The sequence below is a fragment of the Telmatherina bonti genome (genome assembly GCF_933228915.1).
Source record: "Telmatherina bonti genome assembly, chromosome: 16".
In the NCBI taxonomy this organism is placed as follows: Eukaryota; Metazoa; Chordata; class Actinopteri; order Atheriniformes; family Telmatherinidae; genus Telmatherina; species Telmatherina bonti.
In genome coordinates, this window is record NC_136614.1 from 11,859,821 (window position 1) to 11,882,537 (window position 22,717).

The 22,717-nt window shown below is 40.9% G+C and overlaps 1 protein-coding gene across 2 annotated transcripts in view; it reads left to right on the top strand.

Annotated features, from left to right (window-relative positions):
- ncoa1 (nuclear receptor coactivator 1) overlaps positions 1-22,717 on the top strand; it is a 74,271-nt gene that overhangs the window by 15,151 nt on the left and 36,403 nt on the right. For both annotated transcript variants that reach the window (XM_079255048.1, XM_079255049.1), the window contains exon 2: positions 4,790-4,986. The gene's annotated coding sequence lies outside the window, so the exon portion shown is untranslated. The remainder of the gene's footprint in view (positions 1-4,789; positions 4,987-22,717) is intronic.

Here is a 22,717-nt window from a genome sequence, read left to right on the forward strand (position 1 = left end):
GACAAGATAGGCTGTTCTTAGCCAATCAGATGCCTCATTATTCTCTGTCTGTTGGGAAATGTCAACACCTCCTCACACACAAGAAGAAAACGATAAAATGCTGTAAAATTAGTAAAAAAAAAATCAAACAAATATCCATCCATTGGCTATCCCAGTTGCTATCAGGTGATAAGCAGGTTTTTCACAGTCCCATCAGAGACCAACGCACACCCACACACTCCTGGAAAACACTGTTTTGCATCATTCTGATCATGTCGCCCAGCACTAGTTGCAATCACTACAATCCCAAGTTATTCCAGTTCAAGCGGCAGCCTCTGGTGGTTAAAAGTGAAGCCTATGTGAAAGTGCATAAAACTGCAGTTCCCCATTCATCCACTAGGGGCTGCAAAACAGGAAAATCCCCATAGACTCCCATGTTAAAAAGACCAACTTCACAGCAGAAATAAACATGTTTACAGTTTGGTTCAAAAATCCATTTTCAGTTTAATATGTCAGGTTTACCTTCATGACAACTGTGGGGGGAGTGAATTTTTTTCTAAATCGCCCTTTTAAAAGTAATTTAATCTCAAAATTTGGCATATTTAGGGGCGTGTCCTTTTGATTGACAGGTACCCGATCTCCCGCTTCAAGTCAGAAGAATGTAGAACAACCTTTTCGCCTGTTAACAACGTGGCTTAGCTTTAGCTCGCTTACCTCCGTTAGCTGGTTAGCTTGTGTTACAATGCTGTAAATGCTGCTTGCAAAAATAAAAAGATTTGCATTATGTTAAACAAATCTTTGATTAAACTTTTAAAATAATGGATGAAAAAAAAAGACATATTTAATGTCCCCACCGTTACTTAGATAATTGCTGCTGTAAGTTAATCAGCTGCGATTCACAGGATTCCTGATTCAGGTTTTTTTCCCAGCTGCCTGCAGCGCGCTGGCTCTCATAATTAACACCGTAATTAACATCATAACTAACGTTTGTTCTGGAGAAGGATGACTTTGTAAACTGTGTGTTGACAGATTGTTATAATTATGAGACATGAAGCTGCTGAAGTTGACAGAGTATGATGTGAGTGTGTGTTTCACTGCATTCGGTCTGTTCTCACCTGCTGGGAAGCTAAATAGCCAGCTGTTGGCGTCTGTGCGGCAGATGTCATGTCAACAACCCCAAACATCAGGAGCAGACGAATCCGTGCAGATTCTGTCCTCTGCCAGAGCGGAAAGGGATTATTAATGTGGATGTGTGTGCTGTAAGGAAGCATCAGCACTGAATTGTGTGAAGCAAAGATTATTTCCAGTGTAGACAGATGGGTGATGAAGTGTTGGCCTTTTAGTTAGGGCTAAATCTGATTGGTTAGCGACATCACACAGTCCAAATCTGTTAGAAAGATGGGTGTAGACGAATCTGGGCAAATACCAGGAGTCCCTCCATCGGTGCTGCGGTGGCGTTTCTGTGCACGTCTGCAGAATATTAGAGAATTGTTCTGTTTTCTCAGCCATGTCAAGGAAATCTTAGAAAAGAAAATGAGGGAGAAAAGCTTCCTGCAGGTAGAAAACCCCAAAATATCTCTACGTGGCTACCTGCATTAGCCGCAATGGAAACACCCACAAATTACTTACAAATATCGCTTTTATTTAGCAAAAAATGTAATAGAAACACAGCTAATGGTGCAGGCGAGCCTTATAAATAAACTTGACATAAATGTGTGTTTTTTCCTCTTCATGACACATTTCTTGACTGATGCGACTTATAGTGTGGAAACTACGGTAATGTGGGAGATGTTGTGTAATGCTGCTTTATTTGCTTTTAAAAGTACATCGTTGTGAAGAGAGCATCGTTACAAAATAAATGTGAATATAAAAAACGAGGTTCCGTATAAACTCTTATAACACGTGATGCGGAGGCTGAGACGTGCAGTGCATGTATATTTATTTTAATTGAAATGTCTACTTTAATAGCGTCCACTGTTTTTCCATTAATACGATGTATAATACATGCATTTAGATGATTATTTAGTGATTAAGGTAGTATTTAAGTGTAATCGGTAATTTTAGCTTCACAATTTTTCAATCGATTTTTATTGTAAGTTAATCAGCTGTTTTTATTGTTTTTATTGATCTTTTTATTTGTCTTCTTGGGCATTATAGCAGCAGAATGATGGTCTGGCTACTACTGGTTTTTCCAAACTGAAATCAAGAAAAAGTAAAAACAAAAGAAAAAGTAGCAACAAAAGTTTTGTACATTGTTTTAGTTTTGTTTTTAGTCTATAAAAATCAGCAATATTAAAGAATCGTGAGCATCGCAATATGAATCGAATCAGCACCCAAAAATAATCGGAATCAAATCGGGACAAAAGTCGATGTCACAACCCAAGTAAAATTCGGTCTTTTGTGGAATTTGGGGTTACGCTGTGGCGTAGGAAGAGAACCCGTCCGTAAACCGAAGATACAGGAATTTTCTACTGATGACTTAAATAGTTCTTCGAGTTAAACTGAACTTCTGCCATCTTGCTGACCTGCACTGATCTCGCTGCTTTTATTGTGAAAGTCACAAGTATGCTTTGTGTCTGTATTTCAGTTGTTCTTATTGTTTGCTTGCATTTGTGGCGCCAACACCTAAAATATATTTCATTCTGTCATGTTTTATTTAGACGGAAACTCATTTTGCCATGCGATTAATTGTCTCAGAAATTATTGCGATAGACGATAATATTGCATTAAGTGATTATTGTTGTCATTTTGAGGCCATTTTCAACTAAAATAACAATAATGTCATAATAATGCAAGTATACACTTTCAAAGATCAACATAATTGATTTAAAAAATTTAGCTCGATGTGCAGACTAGTTTATGCTCATCCAGTCCCCGGTCTGCTAAAACAGATCAGGATTTCTCCTGCGGTTTTGGCAACATGGTTATCTGAAACATATGGTCTCTAAACATCAAGTAACACTGTTATATAGTCTATAGTCAGCTCATATAAGGGGACATGTTTGGACTTTTCCAGAGGTGGAATGGTAAAATGTCATTTCTCATGTCATTGTAAAGTTGTGGGTTTGCCATTTGTAACATGTTTGTTCATCCAGACAATTCATACTGGCTGTGAAATGTTTGCAGTATTATTTAAAATGTTGCCTTTTTAACAATATTAAAGGGCAGCATGGCTTTACCAACCACGCTGTCTGAGTGTACACCACGTTGCACTGTCCTGTTTGTATTTAATCTGTCTGTTTAACACCACAGTGATCGTGGACTGTCGGGAAGATGGAGCTAGCCTGTTTCTTAAGGTCTTAGGTGCAGATGGAAACTTGTTGTATTGCCGTGTTTAGTTGATATTGTCTTAAAACAAATGCAGCAGAATGGAAAGACAAATGAAAATTATTGCGTTTGGTGAACTTATTGCATGCATTCTTATCGTGAGATTAGTTGACTTAGTGCGTATTGCAACAGGCTTAGTTTTATTTACGACTGACTGCATTCGAGTTGTCATAAACAAACTCCACGGGCTCAACCTCCACATCTGCAGGTCGTACAGTTGTGTTCATATGTATTCATCCCCTTTCATTAAAGAAAAGGTTGAATTTACAACAGTTACTCAAATAACTGGAGACTTAAAAAAGGAATAACTAAAAATTTGAAAAAATATAATTTAGTAATATAAGACACTGTTTTTTCGTTTAACTGAGTTGAAGAAAGAAAAATAACCAAACAAATGTGTCCTGGACAAATGAGAGACTTTTCTGTTGAACAGTGGGACAAAATACCTGTCAACAGGTGCAGAAGTCTGACTGAGAGGAACAGAAAACACCTGACTGGAGCGGAAACATTAAAGGATTGTTCAACTAAATATTGGTTTATGAGTGATGTAATATGTAATAAATTATCTTATTTTTTTGCTTTTAAACAAATATTTTTATTAAACCAGAATTAGAAAATAATGTAATGATTTTCATAAAATTATTTATTATTACTTTAGTCAATTTCAGCTTATTTTACAGGCAGCTGTTTTTTTTCCTTCTTTAATGAAAGGGTATGAATAAATATGAGCACAATTGTAGGCGGACAGATGGACAAATAAACATGAGTTAATTCGCTTGAAACAACCAAACTGTGTGAAATATCCGACTGAAGCAGGTAGTTAGGTTTCACCACGACAGCGACACGTTGGTGCAGCACAGAAAACAGCTGCTGGAAACAAGTCCTTTAATGTTTCATCTGTAATCCTTTTAAACATGAGCAGATTTGATCACTTCTCCCGTGTGAGGGTCACATGGTGGTTGTGTGCTAGCTTTACGACCAGTGTGCAGCATCATGCGTGCTCTGTTGGATGAAAAGCTGTGTTTTATGCACATTCATTCATTCATGAATGATCCGAACCGCTTATTCCAATTCAGGGTCGCGGGGAAGCTGGAGCCTATCCCAGCTGGCTTTGGGCGACAGGCAGGGTACACCCTGGACAGCTCGCCAGTCCATCGCAGGGCCACACACAGAGAGACGAACAACCACACTCACGCACACACTCACACCTAGGGGCAATTTAGAGTGACCAATTAACCTATCATGCATGTGTTTGGAAGGTGGGAGGAAGCCGGAGTACCCGGAGAGAACCCACGCATACACGGGGAGAACATGCAAACTCCACACAGAAAGGCCACTGACCAAACCAGCCAAGGATCGAACCAGTGACCTTCTTGCTGTGAGGCCACAGTGCTAACCACTGCGCCACCGGTTTTATGCGCAACGCTGTGGAATTTTAATGTCTTTTTCTGACCCGTTTTCTCTCTTTCTCTTTTCCCATCAGAGGCCAGAAGGCTTCTCCTGGGATGCTGCCATGTGACGGGGCGGCCTCGGAGCCTTAACCCCCACCATCAGCTCCACTTTAAGCTGTTTGCCCACCGCTGACCTCACCTGCAGCTTCTTCCTCCTCAGCTTTGCTCAGAGCCCTGAACAAAGCCACCACAGCTGCCACATGACTCATCCACTGGAGCCCTAGATCAAGTTAGTACAGTAGTATCCTCTGTCTGCATGTGCATGCCACAGGTGAACAGTGTTTCCACACACTCAGAGCCTGTCAGGATTTTTACCCCTGCAGATTGCAAACACATTTGTACAACATTTCCTGTTTCCATGTTGATTTTATTGGCCGAATCATGTTTTTTTTTTTTTTTAAACCTTTTATTGTGCATATTGAGCTGTAAACTAAAGCTGCAGGCCATGTTGGTAGGATGTTGGAGGCAGCGGTGAACAGAGGTCAGAATTTAATATTCAGAGAAAAGTTACTTCGTTTCTTGGTTTTATGTAACAAAACTTGTGGATTAAATTTGCAAGCAGCACTTGGAGTCATATCAGCAGCTTTTTTTGGGGATTTTAGTCTCCTGGTTGATCTGTGAGTTTTGAAATGATCAGAAATTGTTGGACGATTATGTAACGTTCAGGGTGCTCAACCATAGCATCTTTTCCTTCCTAAACTGAACAATTATCTCCATTTAATAGAAGTAAATTATGGTTTTAGCTCCTAAACGTTTAATTAATGGCTCAACTCCTCGTATATTTCATCAGTTTCCTTTCTTTCTAGCAGATTTAATGTGCTGTTTGCTCTGTGCTTTACAGGCATGTCCAGACCTTTTAAGTATGTGCATATTTTATTGTATCAAAACCTTTTTTCTTTTTCTTCTCGTCTGAATGTATTCAGAACTAATCCAAAGTAAATTTTTAAAGCCACAGAGATAAATCAGAATGAGTTAAAACGGGCTGAGAGAAGCACATAAGTATGAGTTATGCAAACATGCTTAAAATTTCAAAGCGAATGTTGGGGTTTATTTATTTTGAACGAGGAGCTTTTTACATAAATTATCACTTTGTCTCTCTGTGTTTTACACAGTAAGTTTACAGTTGTGGTCGTAAATGCAGCCAAAACAACCTGGAACCCTGTTTCTTGTTGTGGTGTGAAGATGCAGCGCAAATAAAGCCGACATGAAACACAACATGCTGATTATTTATGTGGAATTCTCTTTGTGGCGATGAAAATGTGTTAACATTCAGAACAAAATAAGCTGTCCTTACAGTCTGCATGTCACGATACACATTAATGGAAACTAGGACTGGGCGATTAATCAGATTTTTATCTCAACTACGATCTGGGTTTTCAACAATCATGAAAATAAAAGGCTGTGATTATTTTTCTCTCTGCAGTTTCCTCTCCTGCTGTCTTCAGCTGCTAATCGAGCGTCTCTGGCGTTGCAGCGCTGTGCTGTAAACTCCTCCCACAGCCGCTTTGCTTTCATTCAGACACTGTTGCCAACTTGGCGACTTTCTCGCTAAATCTGGAGACTTTTTTTGTTAAAAGCGACAAATCTAGCAGCTTTTACTGGAGTTATTAGAATCTTTTCTGGTGTTTTGGCGACTGACTTGAAGACACATATTGTTCTGCAGTTACTGTAAGGAAGGAGCAGCGGGAGTCTCTCCCGTCCTAAAGCACTCCCAGGCGGCCAGTCTCAGTCGGCTCCGGCTGCAGGTCCATGTAGAATAACTGCAGTAGGTTGTGGAAGTTCACCTAAACATAGTTTATACCATTGTCAGTGACAACTGGCTGCATTATTTTCATATACATAGTTCGGCAAGTTAAACACTGTAATATCCCTCCGTTACGGGGCGTCACCATAGCAACGTGTTAACCAGCTGGTTCAGATCAGCCGTCTTTTAACAGGTGAATGAGAGAAACGCGCTGCAGCCTGACAGCGGTTGTTTGGCATAAAACATGCATCCAGGCCAACGTAAAATAGTTCCTATATAAGCGGTAAAAGCGGATTAAACAACTTGGAACCGTGCATTAGACGGTTATAATGCACGACACGGAGTCTTGAACACCACGAGTGTTGTTGATAAATACTGGATAATTGTGTTAAATAATTCAGATTATAGTTTTTGTCATAATCGTGGAGCCGTAGTGGAAACTTTCCTCAGAGGTTTGTCTCCATGTTGACATGAAGCATCACACAGTTGCTGCACATCCATGATGAGAATCTCCCGTTAAACCAAAGCTGCTCTGCTGGATGTACATCTGTTGGAGGACAGTGAACTCATCGTCATGGTGGAGATGATGTGAGCTTTGTGACACGGTGCATCATCCTGCTGGAAGATGCTACACTGTGCTCATAAAGGACGTGGTTAGCAGCAATACCCAGCCAGGCCGTGGTGGTTAAACCATGTTTGTACAAAGTGGACCACAGTTTGTCAAGAAAATAACCCCCCCCCCCCCCCCCCCCCCCCCCCCCCCCACCCCACCATTACACCACCAACAGCCTGAACTGTTTATACAAGGCAGGATGGATGTTTTCATGATGTTTCCTCATCCTACCAGCTGAAATGGAGACTCATCAGACCAGCAACATTTTTCCTCCTCTGTTGTTCAGTTCTGGTGAGTTTGTGTGAATTGTAGCCTCACTTTCCTGCTCTTAGCTGATGGGAGTGGCACCAGGGGTGGGGTGGTTATTTAGATGCATTCCTTTGTAGACGTGGACGATTCAGAAGCAGCTTTGTTTGCTTGGAAAGTCTGGTTTGTTTGAGGAAGGTGTGTGTGAACACACCAGCTCTGACTGCAGAAGCGAACTCTGGTCCGCCTTCAACGCAGCTCTTCAAGTGAACTAAATACGGGAAGTGTGCGGCAGCGTAAAGAGGCATTGTGGGTAAACGTGTAAACCGATCGGTGCTTCTGGTCTGGAGAGATGTCTCGTGGTCAGACAGAACGCAGTCAAAGCGCTGATAGAAATCTGATCGACTTCTGCGACCCGATGCAGCTCCATGTTTTGCTTTAATGCGATGGAAAGAAGTCGTCGCGTTAACCAATAAACCAGCTGAACTCGACTCATCTGACCTCTGACAGCAAACTGCTGCTCCTCTGCAGACCAGTCTCTGTAAACGTCCCAGTAGAACAGCAGTTTGTGAAACACGCTCAGAGTCTCGTAAATCGCCTTTCTTGCCCTACGTGTCTGAATGTATCGAGTTGCTGCCATGTTTACCTGATAGTCATCTATGATTGTACTTATATGTTCATATAGTTGAAGCATAAACGTGGTTTTCAGCGTTCTGACTCCTGTAATGTGGCTTTCAGCAACGCTGCAGGCCGCTGGCTTTTCCATACGCCGAGGAGTTGTAGTGTCTGTGGAGCTGTGTGCAGTCCAAGGTTATTTCTAACTCTTGGTAAACATCCTGGATCTGGGTGTACACAGATGGTGGGAAACAATGGACTGGAACTTAACAGGGTATTTAGTCAAGAAGCAGAGACTGCTAAAGGTTGTGTGTGTGTGTGTGTGTGTGTGTGTGTGTGTGTGTTTAAATGCTTGAGGCGTAATCTCCAACCAGCTTTCCCTGCTGATTTAGTTCCTTTTCATGCCCCAGTATCATGTTTTAGTGGCTTCAACCTTCAGTTTTGTGGATGAATTTGGATTTTTTTTAAGCAATTGGTCATCCATCATTTACAGCCCAGAACCAGAAATCAGCTGAACTGCCTTGATTGACATCAGTAACCGTGGTAATGGAGGTGAGGCGGCGTAACGAATGCTCAGATAACATGACCATCGTCAGTTCTTTTTTTATATATTTAATTTAATTTTAACTTGTATAATAAAAGTGCAGGTAGAAAAATCGTGCCCGTTTCCGCCGGAGTGGTTTGAATCATATCAAGTGCATCTGCATTTTCATTCAAAGACTAAAAGCTCTTTATTATTTTGACACTAGCTTGGATGGAGCGGGAGACTCTTTATGTGTCTTCTGAGTCATTTGGCTTGGATGAATTATCCACACAGACGAGGGGTCATGTTGTTCTACTTTCAGTTTTTTTTTTTTTGTTGCAAAGCGAGATCGCGGCACTCTGTAAAATTAAGCTAAATTCATCTGCTGCGTTATGCGTAAACCGAAGGTCGCAGCTTTTGTTTGGAGGTCAGATCAACACGTCCTGAAAGTTACACAGCAACCTGCGGAGATTGTTTCTCACTCTGGAAAATGACTTTTTCTTTCTGTTCAGAGACACTTTGGTTTCGTAGCAGCAGCATGTCGGTGACATAAAGCCAGTTTGTTTGTATATTGATTGAAATATAAGTGAACTAATTCACCTTCCTTTATTTGGGGGTCCCATGCAGACACCCTCTCATGTCACTGCCACTCACTTAAACCCACCAGGGAAGTGAGAGCGGTGAAGAGCTGCCACTTGCCTTCACCAGTCCATGTGTTCATTTACAATCTGCACACAGACGATGAATGAGTGAGTCGGTTTGACTTGAGCTCTGCTCGGCTACAGCTGCTTGTATCTTATATTCCAGAGGGTGAGCCGTAGCAACAGTGACTGAGCAGCTTCTCATGGGCTGTACCACCTTGGTCTAACTAGGAGGGGTGGTCCTGCAGTGTGCATGAGCAGCATGGTGATCTCATGTGGAAAACCATCCTTGTTTATTATTAATACTTTAAGAATAAACAAATGGCTCCTTTATGTTGAATGTTGTGTTAATTCACATTAAACTGAATTTCCTTCTAGCTCTTTATACCATGTTGAATGGTTCCATCTGTTTCATACTCATCATGTTTAAACAGTAAAAAGTCATGAAAAATAATAAAATAGTTAGAGATTAGTGAGTTTTTAGCATGTTGTGTTCGTTGCACACGAGGATCAAGATGAATGTAGCGTCTAGAAGTTTGTCTCAACACTCATCCGCCTCTGTGTGAAACGTTGGCTCAAGATGAGCTTTATTAATAAAAGACAGGATTTATTTCCCTCCTTCATTTCCTGGTAATTCTCCATCCCTCGTTTTCTACCTGGTGGTCTCTTCCTCACTCCTCCCTGCAAGCCATACATCTCCACTTTTGAATGCATGAGTGCATGCGCTTGTATGACCGAGAGGAGGAGGAAGCTCGGAGATAGAATAGCTTAAGAGACGGCTGCTGCTTGTGATGGGGAGCACGCGGAGGCGGCGGACTGTATTTCTCACAGGGCTGGCTCTGCCTTGCTGTCGCTGCTGCGATTTCTTTTTCCTGTTTAGCGACTGAAGACTCAATCCTCCCCCATACGTCACACAGAGAGGGGGGAGCGGGAGAGGTCAGAAGGTGCAGGAGGCAGACCTGGTCTACAGGTGTGTGGGTCAGGATGGGGATTGCTTTGCTTGTATGCATTTTTTCCTCCTTCCTTTCGGATCAGTGCGAGCCTGATGCGTGTGAAAGTGTGACTCAGGACCGAAGCTGCGAGCTTTCTGCAGCTGGAGCTAATTATGGGTGTTTCAGCCACATGTAACACGGTTTAGATAGAAATGTCGTACTGTGATTCAGTACCTATCAGGACGGTAACGTAGCAGCAGACTTTATTTATTCACAGCTTGTTTATCAATCATTAATCAGCTGATTTGGTGTTTTTGTCTTGATATCTGTTTTGTTTTTAACTTAGAAAGATGTGTGGTGCGGATTTTTGTGAAATATAGTCGGCTTCATCTTGTTGAGAAATAAATGAACAAGAAGATGAATACTCTGGGAAAACGTCAGAACAAAAATGAAACATAAAATTATTAAAGCGTGGTCATTACGGTCATGAGCCGTGGCTCGTGACCGAAAGAACGACATCACGAATACAAGCAGCTGAATAAGTTTCCTCTGCATGGTGGTCGGGCTCTGCCTTAGAGAGAGAGTGAGAAGCTCCGCATCGAGAGGAGCCAGTTGAGGTGGCTCAGGCATCTGGTTTGGACACCTCCTGGACACATCCATGGTGAGGTGTTACAGACACTGCTGGAAGACCCAGGACAACCTGGAGGGATTGTATCTCTCTGCTGGTGTGGGAACACCTCAGGTTTTCAGAGACTGAGCTTAAATATCACCCTCCCTTTCAGCCTGAAGTAGTGCCCCTTTAAAGTTTTATTGATTTATATTGTTTAATGTATATGTTCATGATCCCAGTTGATAAAGAAGAGACGACAGGAAAGTTGGTGGGCCTAGACTTGAGCCCAACAACATATTGCCACCTAAAACACATTTTAATAATGTGATGGGGACGTAAAAGTGAAACTCAATAAACAGTCCGAAGTGAAAATTAAAAATGGGTTAAATTAAGATTGTCACAGGTAATGAGTATAAGAAGCAACTTAACACGTGGGATGTTTATTATGCTAGTCTCCCGATGAAGCAAAGGAAGCAGCTGCCATGATGCTTCAGAGGCATTAACCATTTTATTGTCAAATACTGACTCAGTTAGCTTTGACGCCAGAAGTAATAGAATCTTCCAGAGTGGCTTCAGGAATTTTGCTCCATCCCTCAAGCAGAACCTGCCTCAGTTCTCTCAAAGAGGTTTCCAACCAAACTGGTCCTAGTGCTGGTGTAGAGCTAGTTCTGTCTGTTTTCACTCCCAAAGCGCTTTCCCCCTAAAAGTCTGGTGGTCAGTTCAGAGCAGCTTACGCCAGATGGGCTAGGTTGTGGAGACCCAACTGCAACATGGTGACCACTTTAGGATCTCACAGCCTGGTGAGCGATCAATGATGTTAAAATTTAAGTTAATGGAAAATGAGGCAAACAATACAATCTGATATCCATCCATCCATCAGTCCATCCACCCACCCATCCATCCATCCATCCATCCATCCATCCATCACCCACCCATCCATCCACCCATCCATCCATCTATCCATCCATCGATCCATCCATCCATCTGTCCATCTATCCATCCATCCATCCATCCATTCATCCATCCATCCATCTATCCATCCTTGATGTGGGAAATAAAACATCTTTGGCTTCACTGAGCTCTTAAACCTCCTGGTTGATTCTGGTTGACGTGTTATTTTCAGCTATTTGCTTTCTTTGGAAGTCAAACGTGTTACATGTTTAAACATTTAAAGAGACGTTTATTAGCATAAATCAAGAAGTTGCATCAGGTCAATGATTTCTTTAAGATTGATGTGTTATTTAGGCTCTTTGTTGTGTACTATCATCGGTGATAAAAACAGAGTTCATTATACCACATGTTAACATTTCTATTCTATTCTATTCTATTCTTTTCTATTCTACAGTCATTTAGCAGACGCTTTTATCCAAAGTGTGAGAACAACACAAGCATGAAAACAGTAGAGAACATCATAGGAAGGTGTTAGTGGACTGTCCAGTTGGACGCAGGTCCTTCCACAAAGTGTTATAGGCTTTTTTTTTCTCCCTTCCCATCCCACAGTATTACCTAAGTTAAAATACAAAGAATTACCAATTACCATCACCATACCAGTTTTTTTTGGTAACTTTTTATTTGTAAACATTTTCATTTATGAAAAACAAAACACAGAAGAGGTCAGGGGGTATCTAATACAATAATTGGCACGTACAAAAAAAATGTTTACATAAGATTAACCCTTTTTTTTTGTTTTAGGTACTGTCATAGTTCAGCCATTTTCTCCAACGTCTTGTTCCTAGGTCTTGTTGAAGGCGCAAAGTATAAGTCATGAGTTCCATAACTTTAATGTTTTCAACGATGGAAATAAAGAGTCTCATTGTAGGAGGCTGTTTCTTTAGCCAGCATTTTGTGATAGCCTTCTTTGCTGATGTGGACAGGATTTTGAGGAGATACATCTCATCTGTAGTCAGCTCATCTGGACTACATCCAAGGTATAGTAGTGTGAAAGAGCAGCTGACATTATAACCTAGCACTTTGGAGATTACATTTGTCACCTCTGCCCAGAAGGGTTGAATAACTGGACATAACCAAAATATATGCCCGTGGTCCGCTGCCGTTTCGCCACATTCCCTCCAAAAGTGTGCAGAGCCCATACTAAACTTAGATTTTTGTTTAGGTGTAATAAAAAAGCGAATAAGTGTTTTCCAACAAAAAACCCTCCAAGTGTTGGAGTTGGTGGATGAAAACTGAATCTCCCAAGCCCCCGTCCACATGTCCTCTGTAATTACAGTATGCATTTCTTTTTCCCATTTTTGCTTTATGTAGGTTGTTGAATCTGTTTTAAGTATGATCAAACTACGGTATAGCTTACTAATAAGACTTTTGAGACTTGCTGATTTATATGCACTGATAAAGATGTTAACAAATAATGAAAACTCTTCAACAGTGGTATTCTGTATTCTTTTAGTAATATAATTGCGAAGCTGTAAGTATCTAAAAAAATCGTGTTTTTCCAAACCGTACAACTCACATAAAGCATCAAAAGACATCAGATTTGCTTTCTTGTATACTGTGCAAACAGCAGTTAGGCCATATAATGTCCAATGTTTAAATCTGGTATCTTGTAAAGCAGGTAAGAAGTCAGGATCATATGCTGGCCATCTAAGAATTTTAACCTCCTCCTGGAGTTTCAATTTTTTTTTACCTCTGACTTCCAAATTTTAAGTGTCAAATTAATCCATTGGCTGGTTGTCAAATAGTTTCCACTTTCAGCAGTAATATGGCCTAATCTTGACTGAATTGGCACATTAGATAGAGACGACTCAATTACCTTCCATTTTGCATCATAAGATGGGTTACACCAACAGACCAGTGGCCTCAACTGTGATGATACATAATAGTCTCGTAAAGAGGGTAGGGCCTGCCCCCCTCTTTCCCTCGGCAACTGCAATGTGCAAAATTTGACTCTTGGTCTCTTTTTAAGCCAAACAAACCTTGAAATGTGTTTATTCCATTCCCTAAACTGTTTATCAGAGATGGGTATTGGCAAAGACAAAAAAAGGTATAATAGTTTAGGAAGTATGTTCATCTTGACTGTCTGTATTCTGTTGCCAATGTCAAGGGGAAGCAGGCTCCAGCTGTCGAGGTCACTGATCATTTTTTTAGTAGCAGGGTTATAGTTCTTATCATATAGTTGTGACAAATCTTTAGGTAAACACACACCCAAATATTTTATATAATCAGAGTACCAGTTAAAATTATACTTCGACGCTAACTCCTGTTCAGGATGAAAATTAAATGTCATGATCTGCGTTTTATGAATGTTAAGGGAATACCCAGAATATGAACCATATAATTGTAACATTTTCATTAGGACTGGTAAACCAGAGCTGGAATCTGTAATGGTAATCAGTACATCGTCTGCGTATAAACAGACTTTGTATTCCTTCCCACCTATTTGAATACCTTTTAATAGGGTCTCCTGGCGTATCGCTTGTGCTAAAGGTTCTATAAATAAATTAAATAAGTTTGGGCTTCCAGGGCACCCTTGTCTACACCCGCGCTGTAGCTGTATGGGATTGGATAGGCTTCCGTTTATTTTGATTCTAGCACTGGGGGAGGTGTAAAGCACCTGAATACATTTTATAAAATCACTGCAGAATCCAAATCTTTCCATTGCTAAATATAGAAAGTCCCACCGGACCGAATCAAAAGCTTTTTCAGCGTCAAGACTAAGAACCATAGCATTTAATTTTCTGTTTTGAATCTGTTCAATAATGTGGAGAGTTCTCCTAATATTGTCCTGGGTTTGTCTGTTTTTTAGAAAACCTGTTTGGTCTTCATCAATCAGTGAGGGCATCACTGTGTCCATTCGTCTCACCAGAATAGTTGTGTACAATTTGTAATCAGTGTTTAGAACACTTATTGGTCGATATGATTTACAGTCAGTTTTATCTTTTCCCTCTTTTGGAATCACAGATATGAAGGCCTCTTTCCAAGATGGGGGTACAGAGCCACCTTTCAAAATATAATTAAAACTGGTCTCGAGTTGGGGTATTAGGCCCTCTCTCATTTTCTTGTACCATTCAGGTGGGAACCCGTCCGTACCAGGAGATTTACTCGGTTTGAGACTTGAAATGGCTTTATCAATTTCTTGACGTGTTATTAATGACATTAATTTATTATTTGCATCTCTGCCGAGTGAGGGAAGGTCCAAAGAATCCAAAAAGGTTTTTATTATATTTTTGTCAGCCAAAACAGGTTGACTATATAAAGTTTTATAATATGTTTCAAATGATTTTTGAATACTATCTGGGTCAGTTACAATCTTACGGCTTTCAGGGTCTTTTATTTTATGAATTGAATTTTCAGCTCGTTGTTTTCTGAGCTTCCATGCTAGGAGTTTAGATGTTTTAGGCCCCACCTAATGTTAGATGTTTTAGGCATCCCACACAATGCTAGGGTTTGTCTCCCCATTGTTGTTGTCCTGTAGATACAGGTTTAATTCTGTTGTCATTGTCTGTATAAACGCTGGATCATTTAGCATACCAGTGTTTAATTTCCATAACGTGTTTCTATGTCTGGCATCCAAATGAAGACTAAAATAAATTCCAGAATGGTCAGAGAAGTCTCTTTGACCAAGTCTGCATTCTTTTATTCTGTTTAGATCAGTTTTATACATTAAAATATAATCTATCCTTGAGTGGAGGGAGTGGCGTGCAGAATAAAATGTGAATCCTGGGACTGATCCATGCACAGACCTCCACACATCCATAAGGCCTAAGTCTAAAAGCACTTTGTTTACACGTTTTTCTATAGGAGTACGCTTTCTTCCTGTATTTGTAGTATCTAGTTGTGGATTTAATAACAGATTAAAATCTCCTGCACAAATCAAACACCCATGAGATTCTGTGATAATGAGATCAAACACCTTTTTGTAGAAACCCATACTGCTCCCAGGTGGTGCGTACACGTTCAACAACGTAGCATCTTTTTGGTCAATTTTACATTTCACTAGTATAAATCTACCTTCATTATCCCTTAATTCAGATATGAATTCAAATTTGACTCTGTTTGAGATTAAGATAGCCACTCCTCGTTTTTTTTCCACTTCTATGAGACGAGTAATAAGTATTTTTGAACCCCATTCTTTTTAGTTTGTCGTGTTCCATGTTAGACAGATGAGTTTCCTGCCAGTATGCTATATCTACTTTTTCTTTTTTCATTTTTACAACCAATTTGCTCCTTTTAATAGGATTATTTAACCGATTAACATTTAATGACAGTACGTTATATTTCTTAAAAGACATAAGTAAACAATTGAGACCTAAATGTCACCCCTGACCTCAAAATAACAACATTAAAACATGAACTCATTGAACAAAAAAACAATAGAACACAGAACTGGGTTTCCACTACGGAGGATGCAATATTGTCCTACGAAGGTGAGGGGGCAGGCCACAAGGTGGGGCCCCTCGTTTGGGTAAATGTCAGAGAGGAAAAAGAAAATAAAAAAGAAAAATGGGTAAACAGGGATACAAAAAAATGGAGACCTCCAATCTGAGAATAGAGGCACTAGCCCGTTAACGATAATGAATTAAAACGGGTTACGTCATTATACCTGAGGTGTGAATAGTTCTGGAAATTTCTCACCGCAGTATGGTTCTTCAGTTCAATATTTAGGAATCTTCTGTTGAATCTTCTGGTGTCCTGCGGAACTGATTCAACCTCTCTCTGACACTTTTGTGGAAATTCTCGCGGTGTGATGTCTGCATCTCCCACGGCAGGAGTTGCTTCAGCGTCTCCTCAGTCACGGCCTGTGCGGTGCTGGTCTTCGCGACGGTGATCCGGTCCACGGCGATGCCTCTTTTCTGCAGGTCATCCGCAGCTTGAGTGGCACTATTGTAGAGGATGCTTCCAGAGTCAAAGAAAACGCGCATCTTGCTGAGTGGGGTCTGGAAACGTATCCCCTTAGCCTTCAGTGCTCTTTTGATAGGGATGTATTCTTTTCTTCTCTTCTGCACATCCAATGCATAGTCATGATCGAAGTACACTTGCTTGTTGTTGATGTGTATTGGCCTCTTCCATGCAGCGCGAAGCACTGCTTCTTTCACGGTGAAGCGGAGGAAGTAGACGACTATAGACCGAGGGGGGGCTGTCGCGGGGGGCTTCAAACCTAACGCCCGGTGGGCGCGTTCAATGCCGAGATTATAATCCTGGCCCAGGTCGTTCTCAGATTCTCTTTTAATCAGATTTTCAATAAAGGCAATCATAGATGTGCCCTCCGAGTCCTCCGCCACTCCGTAGATCCGGATATTGTTGCGCCTGGCACGCCCCTCCATCTCGGAGACCTTCTATTGCAGTTTATGTTGGTTTTGCATCAGCTGAATAAGTGCATCCTTCACTCCAATATCCCATCGCTCAGTTTCCGCCATGTTATCCTCGATCTGTTTCATGCGTGCCTCAGCGTGATCCACTCGCTTAGCGGACTCCTGCAACTTTAGATGTACCTCTTTAGTGAACTCGTCCATTTGTCTTTTCATATCCTCATGAAATGCTGAGCGAAAACCTTGCAAGTCAGTCTTTAACTCGGCTCGGAGAGTGGCCATTTCAGCAGTCATGACCTCGCTCATGGCACCTCGGATCAGATCTAGGCTAACCGCGTGGTCGCCATGTTGCTCTGATGTTAGCTCCGTTGTGTTAGCCGACGCTTCTTTTTCCATTTCACTGCCGGGATTGTTTCGTAGTCCGTATTTTGCTTTCGTAGTTTTATCCCCACTCATTACTGCTGCGGGTTAACACTTTTTTTGCAGGATTTAATTCTCGAGTCTGGGGGAAATCGAAGGCTAGTGCCGGAGCTCAGTTCTTATGCGTGCATGTCTGGGAACGGCCACTGGAAAAAACCCCTACCATACCAGTTTTATTTCTAAAGCACTTCAAAAACAACAAACAGCTGACCAAAGTGCTGTACATTAACAGCAAGTGAATAAAAACAGCGTAATAAAATAAAATAACAATAAAATGACAAAAAAAACAAATGCATAAAAAAAAAATTAATACCAAAATGAATACCAAAGAACTGGGCTAAGTTCTCCAACTCCTCTGACAAAAATAGCTAAACTAAGTGCGGAAGTGCTCTTTGAATCCCTCATTCCTTTTATGTAATGAAGGTTTTACTTTTCAAAACTTAAATTTTGCTTCTAATGTTATTTCATTGCACAATGAAAACACGATGACTTTAGTTTGCAAGAGTGGACATTGACAAACATTACTGAGTGTTTTAGAGAGTTTCAATTTGAAGATCACAGTTCAAGACTGATGTTTAGAAGTAACTTGCATTTTTGATGTTGCATATGTGTGTTACTAATTAGAGCAGAAGAATAAGAGGTTTGAATTGTGAAGTTGATGTTTGGGGCTCACCCAGCCGGTTTAGAGACCCAAAAGGAAGCTATAGAAGTTTTATTCTGGTCCACACTGCAGCTGGGCAATATGACGATATATATCCTTTAGACAATAGAAAATGTCTATTGTTTCATATGAGACTATCATTTAACCCACGATAAGGCGCTTTACTGCAGTATTTTACCTCAAGATGCACTTTACAGCATGCACGCTCCAATATAAAAACAAACATGGAGGAAAACGGTAGCAGACGTGTTTCAGAGCAGGATAATTCACTAAAAGATGACCAGCCAACCAAAACTGATGAGTTTGTTCATAAAAGAGGAGAAATTTCTGTCACATGGATGCAGTTTGGATATAAAAAGACCGACATGGAACCGACAACAGACTAGCACACAGTCCCAACAACGAACTCTGACACAACTAACTCATTTTATCACCTGCGCAGGAATCAGGACAACACAACACACAACATTACACAAACAGATTTATATCGTTATGTTTATCAATCTGGGGATATAAAATTAGCTAAATCGGGATATGAGATTTGGTCACATCGCCCAGCCCAAGTCCACACTGGTTAACTCGGGTTAAGAGTTAAACAGTTTTAATAAGCCTTGATCATCCTGAATCCTCTTAGACGAGCTTTCCTGATATGTCTTTTAGACTTTGAGAATGGTTCTCCAGGTTTCTGGAAGGACTTTCCAAAGCTCTTCTTTGGATCTTTTTGCTTTTTTTTATCCATTCTCCATCCAAATGATCCCACACTTCAATCCCTCCGTCAGACCTGTTGCGCCTGATTTTCAGTCCAGTTCTTGTGTCATGCAGCATATCTCAGCCTTTTCTTCCTTAACAACAGCTTCTCGACAGTCATTGCTCCACGCAGACTCTCTGATGAGGCTTTGGTCTCCAGTAGATGGATGAGCTGAAGGTCCAGGTGCGAGTCCCATGCCAGGAACTGGATTTGTTCCTGTTCCTTCAGGACATAACTTTCTGATCCTGTTCATCTGCTGCAGTCCTCACACATCTTTTGTCCAGTTTCTTCATGTTTTAAGGACAAACTGCAAACCATGCTGAGATAAGCCAAGTGTTCAGCTAACAGCTTTTAGGAATCAGCTCATCGGTGTAAAAATACCCCTTTATGTCTGTGAAAATGTCTTATCTTCAGTTTATATTTCGCCTTTATTTAAGTGTCAGGAAGAAGTGATGTCTTTGTGTCAGGCGGCTGAGGATACCGTTGAAATGTCATCTTTGCTCATGTGTTCACACAAAAAATGGTTTGTCACTTTAAGTGTCTGATTTTATACCTGAATGATTCATAGGTCAGTGTTGAAATGAAAACGTTCTGCTACGAGCACCGGACGGAAAATGAGCGAAGAAAGGAGAAGTTTGAAAAACCTTTGAAAGTTCGGATAGAAAGTGTGTGTGGCGGCTTTGAAGCAGAATGTGAAGAAATGCGCAGTAGAGTAAGACCTTTACAGATAAAGGTGGGCATCAGATTTACTTCAGTAAAAATAGCAAAATGCAGCGTTTCCTCAGCAGAGGATGTTCTGCGGGCTGATTTCTTTAAGCTGCTTCATCTTTTTATCGAAGCTAATTAGCCTAAACCAGGGGGTAATTGAATTAACGAGTCATTGTGCAGAATTTTCTATTTAATTTCAGACAGGTGTGTCGGAGCAGGGATACAGTGAAAACCTACAGGGCTTTGGCCCTCATAGGAACGAATGACGTAGCTCTAAAATCTATTGATGACATTTGTATTGATGATCTTCTATCTCCACACATTCTGCTTGAAAAACCTATAAATATGTTGATGGTTGTCTTTTCCTTTTCCTTTTTTTTAAATGAAAATGATGAAATAACATCGATCCATCCATCCTCCATCATGCATCCATCATCCAGTCTATCTATGCATCCATCCATCCATCCTTCCATCCATCGTCCATAATCTGTCCAGCCATCCATCCATCCATCCATCCATCGTCCATCATGCATCCATCATCCATCCATCCATTATCCATTCATCGTCCATCCATCCATCCATCATCCATCTATCATCCATCCATCCATCCATTGTCCATCATGCATTCATCGTCCATCATCCATCCATCCATCTATCCATTCATCATCCATCCATCCATCTATCCATTCATCATCCATCCATCTATCCATTCATCATCCATCCATCCATCATCCATCCTCCATCCATCCATTCATCATCCATCGTCCATCATCCATCCTATCGTCCATCATCCATCCATCCATCGTCCATCATGCATCTATCGTCCATCCATCCATTATCCATTCATCATCCAATTTATCATCCATCCATCCAACCATCCATCCATCCATCCATCCAACCATCTATCCATTATCCATCCAGCCATCCATCAACCATCCATCATCCATGCATCCATCCATCCATCTTCCATCCATCCGTCATCCATCATCCATCCATCCATCATCCATGCGTCCATCCATCATCCATCCATCTATCTATCTATCATCCTTCCATTTATCGTCCATCATCTATCCATCCATCCATCCATCTTTACATCCATCCACCCATCCGTCCATCGGACCATCCATCCATCCATCATCCATCTATCCGTCGTCCATCATCCATCCATCCGTCGTCCATCATCCATCCATCTATCTATCATCCATCCATTAATCGTCCATCATCCAGCCATCTATCCATCAATCCATCCATCCACCCATCCGTTCGTCCATCCGACCATCCATCCATTTATCCATCCTCAATCATTCAATCATCTATCCATCCATCCAACCAACCATCTATCCATTATCCAACTATCCATCATCCATCCATCCATCAACCATCCGTCATCCATGCATCCATCCGTCGTCCATCATCCATCCATCCATCGTCCATCATCCATCCATTTATCTATCATCCATCCATTCATCGTCCATCCATCCAGGGTCGTGGGAAGCTGGAGCCTGCAAAACGACATTAATCACGCAAAGTACAAACAAAAATAGAAAAATAATGTAATGGGTTGGATGTGTGATTAATGTGTTAACATGCAGGCGGCGTCGTGGGTTATACAAAAACAGGCTTGGTCAGGTCCAGTTTTCGGGTCTGGTTTGGTAAAAATAGACCTGGGCAGGACTCTGGTCTTTGGGTTTCTAGCTATACTGCGTTGTGCAGAACATAAGCTTTCTGAACACATGCTTTTCCTTCTACCCAAACAATCTGCATCACTTCCTTTTTTTCCTTGCTGCTTTGTTGGGGTTGGTAGACGTCACCTTCTGTTTGGCTGCTTTATGGTCCGTTTGCACATGAGCCCAGATCCAGACCTTAAAGCGGACCAGAATCCGCTTTGTCTGTCCACATCAGAGTGCAGTTGGTGTTAAAACGGCGGCCAACAAAGTGCAATCTCCATGAAAGCGAACCAAACCACAACAGTGTGAACACGCCTTAATATACAGAATATGGTTTTAGACCTGATATCTCTGCACTACAGTGATGATGCTTTGTTTTTACACTTTATTACTGTTGATTTTACTCAATTTATTACAGTATCAGTCTTGATTTATTATAAAGAATGGGTCTATCTTTTTCTTCTTGCATTTTATTTATGCAATGTATTGAGACAAGAAACTGTTGGAAAGGACAAGTTAAAGATTTAGTTTGTTTTCTCCTGCAGTCGAGTACATTGATCAAAGCAGCATCCTGCTGATAGCGCAATCAGAGTGCTTGTCTGTGTCGCTGTTTGCATTGAGTGTGAAGATTGCAGGAATGTTTGTCTGTATGTAGTAGACCGCAGTTCATCAAGTTCATCCAATTACACGTGTTATGGGTATAACCATTTGAAGTTTTGACATGGTTGGGATGTAGAAACAAAGCTCGCTAGCTGCATTAATGATGTGGAGTTGCTCATAAACACTTGCCAGATGGGAGACGCCGTTGTTCACCATCACAGGAAAGCCTGTAGATATGACGACGGCTTGTTGTTCACAGCTGATGAATGTGCATAACCTTGACTCTAGACTGGCTTTCATAGAATGAGCATGCAGCTTTTGTATGTTCACATACCAGAATGAATACATGAAATCATCTATACAAGATACAAGGGGTGCAGAGCAGTGAACAAATGTGTTGCTTTGTACTTCGTTAGATGTAATTATCGCAACGTGTTCTCCACTGTCAACAAATTGTTAATGTGCTGATTCCCAGAAATACCCTGGCTTTATTTGGGCTTGTCAACAATGATAAATGGAAACATGTCAAGGATGTTAAGGAAGGATGGAGCTTCTCTCCTTTTTATACAAAAAGAGGTCATTTTTATGGTGCAGCAGAAACGATTACTCAGCACAAAAGCAAGTTTTCATGTAATCAATATTGATATTTACTGGCTTTGTATTTTGTTTGATACATTTCTGGAAATACTGACATTAAAAAAAACTTTTAGGCTTGAAGATGGTGTTATTCCCAATTTTTTCCTTTTATTGGTAGCTGTTGGTAAGAGTTGATGGAAATATTACTACCTTCTGCAGCTGATGTGTCATTGCCAAACATTTTTCTTCATTTATTGTATTTAATCTCTTCCTAGCTTCATTTTTTTTGCTTGCTTTTAATCAGTGAAACTCTACAGGGGGACTAAGAGAGATCTGTGCAGCACAAATGATCTTTGGACATGTTAAGAATCGCATTTCCAACTTGCAACATAC